The sequence below is a fragment of the Osmerus eperlanus genome, unplaced genomic scaffold, assembly GCF_963692335.1.
Source record: "Osmerus eperlanus unplaced genomic scaffold, fOsmEpe2.1 SCAFFOLD_400, whole genome shotgun sequence".
NCBI classification, from domain to species: Eukaryota; Metazoa; Chordata; class Actinopteri; order Osmeriformes; family Osmeridae; genus Osmerus; species Osmerus eperlanus.
In genome coordinates, this window is record NW_026911684.1 from 11,825 (window position 1) to 25,771 (window position 13,947).

General features: G+C 50.9%; 1 long non-coding RNA gene across 1 annotated transcript; it reads right to left on the reverse strand.

Annotated features, from left to right (window-relative positions):
- Positions 1–557: 557 nt before the first annotated feature.
- LOC134016453 (uncharacterized) lies at positions 558–10,699 on the reverse strand. Its single transcript, XR_009929521.1, has 2 exons — positions 10,562–10,699; positions 558–2,433 (listed from the first exon to the last, which is right to left on the reverse strand). It is a non-coding gene; the product is annotated as an uncharacterized LOC134016453 (long non-coding RNA).
- Positions 10,700–13,947: the final 3,248 nt, after the last annotated feature.

Genomic DNA, 13,947 nt, shown 5'->3' on the forward strand with positions numbered 1-13,947 from the left:
ATAGGATCACATGACCGGGTGGCTGCCCGCGTGCTGCGTGCTGGCCTCCTTACTGAGGCATGTTGGGTACTGGAGTGCACAGAGAGAAACAGTCTTAATCATATCATTTGATGTTGTATTGTTGAACATAATAGCATAATTCGTTGAGTTTAGAACTGAATTCCAATAATCACACCTGATTCAAATGAAGGGTTAGAGAGCTTGATAACGAACCCTAACCCTATCTCACTGTCACCCCCCCCCGTCGGAAATATTTAGAATTCACGGATTTAAAAGGTTAAATATTAAAAGAAAACATTGTCTAGTCAGTAGCCTAACAGACGTTTTTAGGTACGTGAGTAAGGCTTTGAAACATTTTGATCAGTGACACTGTCGGGTGTTATTTGGCTTAGTTTGCTACTTGATACCCTGGTGTTAGGCATTTTAGCTATGCTTCCTACATAGCTTTGGGGTGTTTTTTTAAGGGCTGAATTAGGTTGGTGGTGTTGCCCTGTTTCAATGTTCTTCACATCAACACAAGCAGAAATATGGAGAACGAAGGAAGGCAGAGGCAGGGAGGGGTAAGCAGTAGTGTTTTATTCATCCTTATGTAAATCCAGTCCTTTACAGTAGCCTTAATAAATCAGGGATCAAGCGTGTCAACATCAAACAGGGAGAGGAAGAGCACGCAGGTCTTACAAAAGAACAAAATGGAGAGAGAGAGAAGAAAGAGAGAGGAAAAAAAGAAAGTCGATCTTAAAGTCCTGACGAGGGTAAAACCGACAAGTTCTCTTCCCGTCGGAAATCTCTACGTTCTAAAAAAAGATCTGCTACACCAGCTCAGAGCTCTGCAACAGTACGACGTCTCGCTGGTGAGTCTGGCTGGTCGACACGGTAGAAAATACCCTGCTTATCTGGTGGATGTTGTTACAAGACCCTTCCTCACCGACCAGGCGAGGCGATGAGTTCTCTCCTAACTACAGCCGGCTACCCAGCGAAGATTATAGGTTTCACACCTGTCTTACATCCTACGTCTAACAAAAGGTCATTTGTTAATGCCTGGCTACATAACTAACATCGTAGTATATATATATATATGTACTGTGCATATACATGTACCGTAGGTATATATATATGCTCTTAACAGTGAAGGATGCTCCCGCACCAGACGTCAAACCAAACTGTCCTCCTGAACATCTATGGGTCAGCTTTACAGGGGCGTTTAAAGCATCCCCAATCCTTCTCTCTGCTGGATCTATGCATGTGTGGATCTGATATCTGCTACTTCTCCGCTACTTCTCTACTCTCCCTGTCTCTACTCTCCCTGTCTCTACTCTTCCTGTCTCTACTCTTCCTGTCTCTACTCTTCCTGTCTCTACTCTCCCTGTCTCTGCTCTCCCTGTCTCTGCTCTCCCTGTCTCTACTCTCCCTGTCTCTACTCTCCCTGTCTCTACTCTCCTTGTCTCTACTCTCCCTCTCTTTGAAAGGACCGGCCCACAATAGGGAAACCCCTGATCTCCAGTCCCATGTTCTCTAGAGGAGAACCAGGTTCTCTAGAGGAGAACCAGGATCAGGTCCAAGGTTGTCCAGAGCAGAGCCAAGATGTCTGCTCTGTGGATGATTAAAAGGCACAACTAATCTCAGACCCCAGATCCCGCGTCCCCAGTGAGGGTGCTAGCAGTGCTGGGTCAGGGTGTGGGGTCAGGGTGCTGGGCCAGGGTGTGGGGTCAGGGTGCGGGGTCAGGGTGTGGGGTCAGGGTGCGGGGTCAGGGTGCGGGGTCAGGGTGCGGGGTCAGGGTGCGGGGTCAGGGTGTGGGGTCAGGGTGCGGGGTCAGGGTGCTGGGCCAGGGTGTGGGGTCAGGGTGTGGGGTCAGGGTGCGGGGTCAGGGTGTGGGGTCAGGGTGCGGGGTCAGGGTGTGGGGTCAGGGTGCGGGGTCAGGGTGTGGGGTCAGGGTGCGGGGTCAGGGTGCTGGGCCAGGGTGTGGGGTCAGGGGGATGTAGGAACAGGACACAACGCAGCCCCCAGATGGACTGGGCTGGGTTATGTACAGATTAGTGCACTACAACGGAAGCAGATTATGAAAACCTCATTAAAAACCACTTTCAAATAGATCTTCAATCAAATAAAAACAATCAAAACTAAGATTTGTTTTGTCTTCAGACGAGGATTGTTCGTGTGTGTGTCCATGCGTGAGTTTGTACAGTTATTGTGTGAGTAAACATGAGCGTACTGCTACATCACGTATCCATAACGATGATTACGAGCATGGGAGAGCACGCATGTGTACACGTGTGTGTGTGTGCTCCGGGCCGTGGCTAGGAGGCGGTGGAGAGGTTGGGGCTCCAGCCCATCTGGTAGGCTCTCTCCAGGGTCCTCTTACAGTCCTGCATCACCGTGCTGAACACCACATGGGGGTACTGCACCACCAGTCTCTCCACTGTCTCCTCGTTCACCTGGAACACACACACACACACACAGAACGCTTTACCTACCCTCTCACTTCATTTAGACACACTGATTATGTAAGTGTATCCATCCAGAAAGAGACAGAAAAGAGAGAAGGGGGAGAGAGGGAGAGAGAGGGAAAGACTAGCCGGAGATTATGACTCCAGTCCCCTCCAAGGTGTCAGTGACCAGGCCCCAGACACAAGGCAGGCCCTAGGACCCAGGGGACAACCAGGGGGAACACCCGACCCACCCAGGCTGACCCCAGGAGTATGACACTGTGCAGAGAAGACTCCACATAAACACACACACACACTCACTCAAACTCACTCACATGCACACGCACACAGAAATGCACGAACACACACACACACACAGATGCGTAAAAGCACACACACATGCACATCTGTGAGAACACACTCTCATCCAGGGTGGTGTAAACACATCTGCTGTAGATGAACCTTCACTGCTTTGGTTGTTTTTTTCCTTCTGAGCGCAAGCGCATCCTCTCCTCTGTAATCCTCCTCTCCTTCCCTCCTCCCCTCTCCTCCTCTCCTCTGTACTCCTCCTCCCCTCTCCTCCTCCCCTCTCTCCTCTGTACTCCTCCTCCCCTCTCCTCCTCCCCTCTCTCCTCTGTACTCCTCCTCCCCTCTCCTCCTCCCCTCTCTCCTCTGTACTCCTCCTCCCCTCTCCTCCTCCTCCCCTCTCCCCTCCACTTCCCTATCTCCTCTGTACTCCTCTCCTCCTCCTCCCCTCCTCTCCCCTATCTCCTCTATACTCTCCTCTCGTCTCTCCTTTCCTCTCCCTTCCCCTCCTCTTCTCCACTTCAAATCTCCCAAGTGGAAAAACGTCTTTAAGAGTCTTTCAGACACACAAACCGTTTCCTTCACACACACACCCCTCCTCGCCCAGAACAACCAGGAACATTTGCATACAAATAAACGTAGACTCCCCAGAAGAATGAGGCTTTAATAGCAATTAATTTCTTGTATAGTGTTGGCTAATTAAAGTGCTGTTCCACAAACAGGTAGGGAGAGGAGGAGAGGGGGGGAGGAGAGGAGGGGGGAGGAGGAGAGGGGGGGAGGAGGAGAGGGGGGAGGAGGAGAGGGGGGGAGGAGGAGAGGGGGGGGAGAGGGACCCCCCGCCACCCAAGACCTGGGGGGGCTCGGGGCTCTATAGAAAAACTGAAGTGGGTAAATTCATTTAACTCCAGTTCATTACACTCCTCCCTTATCTCCTCTCCCCTCCTCTCCCCTCCACACACTGCCCTCAATATAAAGACCACTATCGATATCACAAAACTGATCAATATCAATTGATCAGGATTCTTTCTCAAAAGAAACTAGTTAAAGTAGGGAACTTTTCTGAAGAGTTCTTGGCTAGGCTAAACCCAGGTCTACAACTTCAAGTCCACTTTAGTCTATTGTGAAGCAAAGTTGACGCTCATTAGCGAACAAAAGTGACAAACCCTTGATTGCTTTCATAACATATTATGGTATGTGGCTAGTGAGAAGAATACGACACACACAGCTCGTTAATCAGGCCTTAATTACAATTAAGAGGGATCTAAAGAATAGACCTGTCATTTTGATGGGGGGGGTTGTTAGCTTCCTAATGCTAATTTAGAGCCGCGCGTAAACACGGATGACACAAAATGGCTCCCAATCAAAACGCTGAATCATTCGCTAATTACAGGTTGCGGCAACAGCAAGTCTTCTAGTCACAACAGTGGAACTGTTTGAAGTGAATACTAAATTAGAAAACATAAATAAACACTCCAGTAACTTTTCTAACCTTCGTCTGTTTTAGTTTGAGAGGTTCGTTGTTACCCTACTGGCCGTCGTTCTAACAGGACATAAACTGCAGTTTTGTCAAGACGTATGTGTGTGTGTTTCTATATGTACTATGTGTGTCTTATGTTTGTGTGTGTGTGTGTATATGTACTATGTGTGTCTTATGTTTGTGTGTGTGTATATGTACTATGTGTTTCTTATGTTTGTGTGTGTGTGTATATGTACTATGTGTGTCTTATGTTTGTGTGTGTATATGTACTATGTGTGTCTTATGTTTGTGTGTGTGTATATGTACTATGTGTGTCTTATGTTTGTGTGTGTGTGAGTGTGTGTCTTGTGTGTGTGAGTGTGTGTGTGTGAGTGTGTGTGTGTGTGTGAGTGTGTGTGTGTGTGTGTGAGTGTGTGTCTTGTGTGTGTGTGTGTGTGAGTGTGTGTCTTGTGTGTGTGAGTGTGTGTGTGTGAGTGTGTGTGTGTGAGTGTGTGTCTTGTGTGTGTGAGTGTGTGTGTGTGAGTGTGTGTCTTGTGTGTGTGTGAGTGTGTGTGTGAGTGTGTGTGTGTCTTGTGTGTGTGAGTGTTCCTGCATATCGACAGCTGCTCTTTAGCTTTCCCTTTCAACTACTTTCAAGCAAAGTGGGAGCAAAAAAAAGAGAGAGGTGAAGACAAAGAGAGGGAGGGAGGTGGAGAGGGAGAGAGAGAGAAGTGGCTCTGCCTCTCCATCAGTCATAAAGGTGACCTGGTCTCTCTCTCTCCTTTTTAAAAGCCAGCCTCCTTTTTAAGAGCCACTCTCGGATGCAAATGCCCTTCCGTCCTCGTGTATAAAAGGAACATTTTGCTCCGCCACCAGAACCTTCCGCCGCTAACCCCCACGTCGCTAGAGATGAGTAACGGCAGGCGGACGCAGCCATCGTAAATCTGGGATCAGAACGAACAAACCACAAACAAACGTGGCGAGGGGGGGGGGGATGTCAGAGGATGGAAGGATGAAGGAGGGAGAGAAAGACTGTCAGAGTTTTCTATGGTGTGAAGGTAAACAACAGCCCGTCCCTCCAGACTCCTCCTCACCTCTCCTCCACCCACCTCACCCCTCCTCCACCTCACCTCACCCCTCCTCTCCTCCACCCACCTCACCCCTCCTCTCCTCCACCCTCCTCACCCCTCTCTCCCTCTACAGAAATGACCGGGACAACTGGAGGGAGAGGAGGAGGGGAGGAGGAGGGGAGGAGGAGAGGAGGAGGGGAGGAGGAGAGGAGGAGGGGAGGAGGAGAGGAGGAGCTTGCTGTACCAGGGGAGCAAGCTGGGAAAGACTCTGCTTTGTAAACCAGGTCAGGCCACGCCACACACACACACACACACAGAGCAGGTCTGGTCCTTCTCACACACTCACAAACCTGTACAACATCAGGGGGATACGGCACACACACTGATCCAAACACACACCAACACACATACACACAGATACACACCCTCATACACGCACACACTCGCACCTACACACACACATTCCTGGCTAAACAGCAGAAGCCCTTGGGAGGGGGGAGGGGGGGGGGACAGAGAGCCTCCAGACACTAGACGGGCCCAGCCCACACTCCATCATGTGTTTCCATGGTGACCAGGTGAATGTTTGGAGGGCATTCCTAGGTACAACGCAAACCCTGCTCCTCAGAAGAGAAGGAGTAGAAGGGAGGGGATGAGGAGAGGAGGAGGAGAGGAGTAAGGGAGGGATGGAGGAGGAGAGGTGTATGGGGGGATTATGAGAAGAGAGCAGTTACTTTATAAAACAAACTGAATGACGTAAAGATGTACAACCTTGCTCGCCCTTGGGGGCCGGAGGGAGAGAGGGGCTTAAAGTAAGGGGGAAGGGCGGGAGAGAGAGATAGAGCCTTTATAAGGCCCAGTTGAGAGAGTGTGTGTGTGTGTGTGTAGCGTGTGTGTGTTCCCTGCTGAAGGGCAACACAGACATCTCTCACACAGCCAGGGTGAGAGTCTCTCACTCTGTCTGTCTCCACTACCCCTCGCTCTCGCCCTTTAGAGGAGAGGAGATGAAGGGATGATGAAGGGATGATGGCGAGGGCTTCTGTTAAGACTGAATCGATACGAGAGAGAGCGAGAGAGAGCAGGATTACACCACAAATGACACTGTGTCACCTCCTCTAACTAGCCCAGACAGGCAGACAGGCAGACAGAGAGAGATAGAGAGAGAGAGAGGCAGGCAGGCAGGCAGACAGACAGAGAGAGAGTCTATAGACAGCAAACTAGCAAAACAAACTTGAGGTTTCCAATTAAGGTTGTTTAGATGCGCAAAAAAAACAGTCAGACATGGTTTGTGTCCTCCAGGAGAAGTGTTGAAGCTGGTAACAAACACTCCAGCTTCCTGTTAACCGTCTCCTCTCAGCCCGGTGACAATTACCAGCCGGTTTATAAATGATTACGTCCTACAACAATCTGATGGTCGTGTTTTTAACAAGGTCCGACTGGAAGACCTGGACCAATCTGGGGTGGAGGGAGGGAGGGAGATGGAGAGAGATGGAGAGAGATGGAAGGAGATGGAGAGAGGAAACGAGGGGATAAAGGGAGGGAGGGAGATGTTGATTTAATAACAGTGTAAAAGTCTTACTTTCAAACGACATAATGACGTCTGGACCTGTTAACTGAACATGTCTTTCTAACAGCAGGATAAATGGTCTGGACTCATCCCTCCTCCTCATTCCTCCTCCTCATCCCTCCTCCTCATCCCTCCTCATCTCTCCTCCTCATCCCTCCTCCTCATCTCTCCTCCTCATCTCTCCTCCTCATCCCTCCTCCTCATTCCTCCTCCTCATCCCTCCTCCTCATCCCTCCTGATCATCCCTCCTCCTCATCTCTCCTCCTCATCTCTCCTCCTCATCCCTCCTCCTCATCTCTCCTCCTCATCCCTCCTCCTCATTCCTCCTCCTCATTCCTCCTCCTCATCCCTCCTCCTCATCCCTCCTGATCATCCCTCCTCCTCATCCCTCCTCATCTCTCCTCCTCATCTCTCCTCCTCATCCCTCCTCCTCATCTCTCCTCCTCATCCCTCCTCATCTCTCCTCCTCATCTCTCCTCCTCATCCCTCCTCCTCATCCCTCCTCCTCATCTCTCCTCCTCATCCCTCCTCCTCATTCCTCCTCCTCATTCCTCCTCCTCATCCCTTCTCCTCATCCCTCCTGATCATCCCTCCTCCTCATCTCTCCTCCTCATCTCTCCTCCTCATCCCTCCTCCTCATCTCTCCTCCTCATCCCTCCTCCTCATTCCTCCTCCTCATCCCTCCTCCTCATTCCTCCTCCTCATTCCTCCTCCTCATTCCTCCTCCTCATTCCTCCTCCTCATCCCTCCTCCTCATCCCTCCTCATCTCTCCTCCTCATCTCTCCTCCTCATCCCTCCTCCTCATCTCTCCTCCTCATCCCTCCTCCTCATTCCTCCTCCTCATCCCTCCTCCTCATCCCTCCTCCTCATCCCTCCTCCTCATCCCTCCTCCTCATCTCTCCTCCTCATCTCTCCTCCTCATCCCTCCTCCTCATCTCTCCTCCTCATCCATCCTCATTCCTCCCCCTCATCTCTCCTCCTCATATCTCCTCCTCATCTCTCCTCATCTCTCCTCCTAATCTCTCCTCCTCATCCCCCCAGTCGTAGATCAACAGAGAGCTGTTTTTCATGTTCACACTAACAGGACACTGGACGATTCCAGACCAACATGACCAACATTTCACTTCCTGTCTAATGAACAGGTCCTGTTCATTACAGAGCTACCCACACACACACACACACACACACCTAAGACACACACACACACACCACGACACAAAACCTCATACGCACATACACCACAGATACACACCTCAAACACATACACATACACCACAGATACACACCTCAAACACACACACATACACCATGCAAACACACATCACCCCACTGTGTGGCCTGTATTGTATATCCTGTAGGCATGTTTGAGCAAGTGTGTGTGTTTGCGTGTGCAGCTCTGTGCAGTATTGATTGGCTGTTAAGGTGTAAACATCTGTTTTGGTTTTGTGGTTCGTCAAAACAGCTCGAAAATGTTAATTCTCAAGGAGACAGACTTTGCACTTGTGCAAGATTCAACTGCCGTTGGGAAGTTTGAAATCCCGGGGTCCTTTTCACGCCGGTATTTCTGGAGAACACGCTGGCCTCAGCAAAGACACAGCGGGCAGTGATACGACCATCGTTTAGGTTTTGGAACACAGATGTCATCTCTCAAGTCCAATACCTCCACCTGCTCCCAGCCTATCACAGAGATCTTTTGGGAAATTAACTCTCATTGTAAATACCCCCCATGCACGCAGAGACACACAAGCCGATGGCAATGAATGATACACATCTGTCCGGTAGTTTGTCAAATCCCTGAATATGATATATTTAGCATTCTGGCAGTAGCTTCACAGGGAGAGTGTGTCGCGAGGAGAGACAAGAGGGGAAGGAGGCAAGCATCAGCTTGTTCCCAGACATGTTCTGCTGTACTGGGCTGGACGTCAGGCTAAACTGATCTTTATTTCCCTCTCTTTCTCTCTTCCCTCTCTCCCTGGTGGAAGATAAAGCAGCGGGCGTTCTTTCCCCGTGTCGTCAGCGATGCTTCAAAGCTCCGTGAGGAAGAAAATAAACAAAAAGTCTAAAAAAGAACCGATTTGATGGTGTTTTTGGGAGAAGGGATCAATAGCGTTCTTTCTCCCTTTCGGGCCATAGTGGTCTGGCCCTGAGGGCAGGCTGTAATGAGATGAGGCCGGCGGAACGCGCCATTTTCCAGGCCCTGGGGGAGCTGTTTTGGCCTCAATGCTCCGTTTTGAACTGTGCGAACGGCGAATAGTAGAAATTCCCCTGAAAGACTTTCAAAGGATGTGAGTTGCTTCCTCATACAGCTTCACCCCCAAACACACACACACACACCACACACACACACACACACCACACACACACACAAGCGTGTAACACAAAGAAACAAAGACACTCATACACAGATCCATAAATGCCTGTAACACCCCAACACAAAGACTCACACACGCACTTTCACACCCATCATATTCACACACGTCTGAAAACAAACAAAAGAAGACACTCACACACGCCACAGAGACTGCATGTGTGTTCACAGAGGACTGTGAGAGAGACCAGGAGAGAGACCAGGAGAGAGACCAGGAGACCAGGAGAGAGACCAGGAGAGACACCAGGAGAGACACCAGGAGAGAGACCAGGAGAGACACCAGGAGAGAGACCAGGAGACCAGGAGGGAGACCAGGAGAGACACCAAAAGAGACACCAGGAGAGAGACCAGGAGAGAGACCAGGAGAGAGACCAGGAGAGAGACCAGGAGAGACACCAGGAGAGACACCAGGAGAGAGACCAGGAGACCAGGAGAGACACCAGGGAGACTGACAGACTGGCTAGTGTTGAAGTGGTGGAGTGGTGTTTCCAGACCAACAAAGAAGAAAACTACACACACACACACACACACACACACACACACACACACACACACAGGCCTTGTAAGGCAGGACATGCTTCAGATGAAAATACACCTACTCGACCTTCTTTTGATAACATTATGAAAGCAAACCATTTCTCTATCACTTCCTCCCTCTCTCCCTCCCTCCCTCTTTCTCTCCCTCTCTCTCTCTCCTGTCATCAGGTATGGGACCCTCCCCCCCCCTCCCCCCCACATAATCTCTTTCTTTTCCTCTCTCGTTTCCCCCCTGTCTCTCTCTCTCTCTCTCTCTCTCTCTCTCTCTCTCTCTCTCTCTCTCTCTCTCTCTCTCTCTCTCTCTCTCTCTCTCTCTCTCTCTCTCTCTCTCTCTCTCTCTCTTTCCCTCCCTCACTCCCTCCCTCTTTCATTCCCTCTCTCCCTCTCTCTCTCTCTCTCTCTCTCTCTCTCTCTCTCTCTCTCTCTCACACACACACACACACACACACACACACACACACACATTCTCTCTCCCACTCTCTCTCTCTCCTCTTGAAAGGGAACAGGCTAGATTGTCTCTACTGTTCATGGTGGAAAGACCTTCCTCTAATTCACTTAGTGCTCTTCATTCAGATACAACCCTGAAACACACAAACACACTCATACACACACACACGCACATTCACAAGCTTGCACGCAAACGCACACACATACACTCACACACTCACACACACTCTATCCACTGGCCAGAAGGTCAACTGTGTCTGTGTTTCTATGTACGTATACATGCATGTGTGAGTGTGTGTGTGTGTGTATGAGTGTGTGTGTGTGTATGAGTGTGTGTGTGTGTGTGTGTATGAGTGTATGTGTGTGTGTGGGGGAGCTCCAGCAGTACCTTGTCACACCTCATGAGGCCCAGGTACCTCAGAGAGCAGCTGGTTCTGGCGATCTGAGTGGCTCCCTGGTCTGTGATGTCCTTACACCAGCCTGCATCCACCGTCTCTATGGTCCTGCTGTGCTGCCCTATAGCTATCAGAGCTGGGGGGGGGGGGGGGGGTAAGGGAAGGGAAGGGGCAGGAGGGGGAAGATAGAGTGGTATTTAGTATACAATGAATTTGGCTATTTGGACATCGGTTACATACACTGACTGTAGGTCACAGATGCACAAACAAACACAGACCCACATGTTTATTCTACTGCAGGACTAATCCATTACAGCGCTGGCATAAGTCAGACCTCTGCCAGGGTAGGTATGGGCTGCCAAGATACCCATGCCAGCGCAGGGTGTGTGTGTGTTATCTGAGTAAGGACACAGTGCCAGGGGGAAGTGTAGCCTGTGGGTACAACTGTGTCAGTGTCTGGAAACAGTGTCTCTCTCTCTCTCTCTCTCTCTCTCTCTCTCTCTCTCTCTCTCTCTCTCTCTCTCTGTCTCTCTCTGTCTCTCTCTGTCTTTCTCTGTCTTTCTCTGTCTTTCTCTGTCTCTCTGTCTCTCTCTCTCACACACACAGAGTGTAGACAGAACAAGTGAGGAGTGGAGATCATTTGGATTTCCTGTTCTACCAAGTTGGCAGATATTTCTGGAAACTGCTGTAATGAAGATGTACTCCAGAATCAATCGTGCTCACAAACACACACGGGCACTACCAACGCAAACTCTCTCTCTCTCTCACACGCACGCACCCACGCACGCACCCACGCACACACACACACACACACACACACACACACACAGGGGTGAGAGCCGGCCCTTTCTGATCCATCTTCTAGCTGCCGATCGTTGTGAGGGCAGAGAGGAGCGAAGCGCTGGTCTGATCGATCAGCAGAGCTGCTCTGTGATCGACTGATACGGCCTACTCAACCTCCACTCAACCTCCTCACACCAGCGAAGAGGAGAGGAGAGGAGGGGGGGAGAGGAGCAGGAAGAGGAGAGAGGGAGAAGAGAGGAGGGAGGGAGGGGAGGGGGAAGGAAGAGAGGAGGAAAGGATGAAAGAAGTGGTGAAAGACAGGCTCGGTCTTTGACTACACCTCCACTTTGCTACTTAGCCTAAATGTTGTTGACACTTGAAGAAAGGGAAAGAGAGGAGAGGAGAGAGGGGAGGAGAGAGGGGAGAGAGGAGAGGAGAGAGGAGAGGAGGGAGTGGAGGGAGAGAGGGGGAGGAGAGAGGGGAGGAGAGAGGAGAGGAGAGAGGGGAGAGAGAGGGGAGGAGAGAGGGGAGGAGAGGAGAAAGGGGAGGAGAGAGGGGAGAGAGGAGACAGGAGAGGAGAGAGGAGAGAGGAGAGGAGAGGAGAGGAGGGGAGGAGAGGGAGAGGAGAAAGGGGAGGAAGAGAGGAGACAGGAGAGGAGAGAGGAGAGGAGGAGAGGAGAAAGGGGAGGAGAGAGGGGAGAGACCTAGACAGGAGAGGAGAGAGGAAAGAGGAGAGGAGAGAGGGGAGGAGAGAGAAGAGAGGGGAGGAGAGGAAGAGAGGAGACACAGGAACAGCAATAGAGAACAGTGGAAAAAAAGAGAGTGAACACACACACCTGAACACTCAAACACTACACCTGAACATCTCTACCACCTCTATCATCATCTCTGTTATCTCTACCATCTCTCTCATCTCTCATCTCTCTCCACACCATCATTGTCACCATCCAGGAAATTAATTAGTTTAGAGGGCAAAGAAAGAGAGAGGGTGCGTGTGTGTGTGTGAGAGTGTTTGCAGTGAGAGGACATGGCCCAGTCATGTCTCTGATATGATCTAAACCAGCCACCCTAAAGTGTGTGTGTGTGTGTGTGTGTGTGTGTGAGTCAGTTAACTTGCCATGGGAAAAAACAAACTCTTTGATGTGTTTTATGTGGGTCCACAGCCCCCCTCCCCTCCCTCCCTCCCTACCCCCCCCTCCTTCCTCCCCTCTCCTCTTCCTTTCATCTCACCTCTGTCACCCCCCCACCCCTCTCTCTCTCTCTCTCTCTCTCTCTCTCTCTCTCTCTCTCTCTCTATCTCTATCTCTCTCTCTCTCTCTCTCCCCTCTCAATCTCTCCCTCATCTCTCTCTTCATGGCTGTATCAAAGTTCATTGGTGGTTTATTTGAAGGTTAACATTTCAAATGATCCCTCCCTCCCTCTCCTCCCTCTCCTCCCCCTCCTCCCCCTCCCCCCCTCTCCTCCCCCTCCTCCTCCCTCTCCTCCCCCTCCTCCCCCTCCTCTCCCTCTCCTCCTCTCCCTCTCCTCCCCCTCCTCCCCCCTCCTCTCCCTCTCCTCCCCTCTCTCCCTCTCCTCCCCCTCCTCTCCCTCTCCTCCCCCTCCTCTCCCTCTCCTCGCCCTCCTCCCCCTCCTCTCCCTCTCCTCCCCTCTCCTCTCCCTCTCCTCCTCCTCCTCTCCCTCTCCTCCTCTCCCTCTCCTCCTCCTTCCTCCACCAGGACTACTTAGTGACAATTAGAATCGTCCCAATGATTTTAAAAGGAGGAGAGGGGAGGGGGACTCACCTCACCTCCCCTCACAGCACAACATCAAGGGTCTGAACAGTCCCCTCCCTCCCTCCTCCCCCACCTGTGTCTCCCGGCTGCTGTCAGTATGTGTGTGTGTGTGTGTGGGGCATGACCCCTGACCCCCCCTGCTCCTGGGCTCTCAGGGAGATCAGACCAGTCAACCGTGGATCTGGGAGGTGTGTGTGCGTGTGTGAGCGTAGCGTGTAGTGTGTGTGTGTCTGACCTGTTTGTCCAACCTTGACACATTTTGGTGTGTGACCCACCCTGGTCAGACAACTATTCAACACTGGTCTCACACACACACAAACACACACACAGTTTCCAGTTGTCTGGGTCAGTTTCAGGTTGGGTGCTTGTCATTAAACTAATTTCATTAATGACTGATGATAAGAGATTACAGCAGGAGTTAGGAACACTCGAGGAAGGAGGGGCGACACACACAACACACTCACACACACACACACACACACACAGACACACACAGACAGACACCCAGACAGTGTGTCTGTGTGTCACAAACAGTAGCAAGGTCAATGTTCTATCCTTACTCTGTTCTCAGATTGAATACAAACTCTCCCTCTCACTCTCCCCCTCCCCCCCACTCCCCTCCATCTCCCCCCCTCTCTCTCTCTCTGTACTGTAAGTGTAACAGTATTAGCTCTTAATCAGTTTCAACTCCTAGAATAAAGATCCTTCTAGATCTGAGTCTTTTTTCATTGCTTGACCATTACTCAGATGAATGTCAGGGCCCATTACTGCTTATGGTGCACACCACACACACACACAGACAAACACACATACAGAAACACACA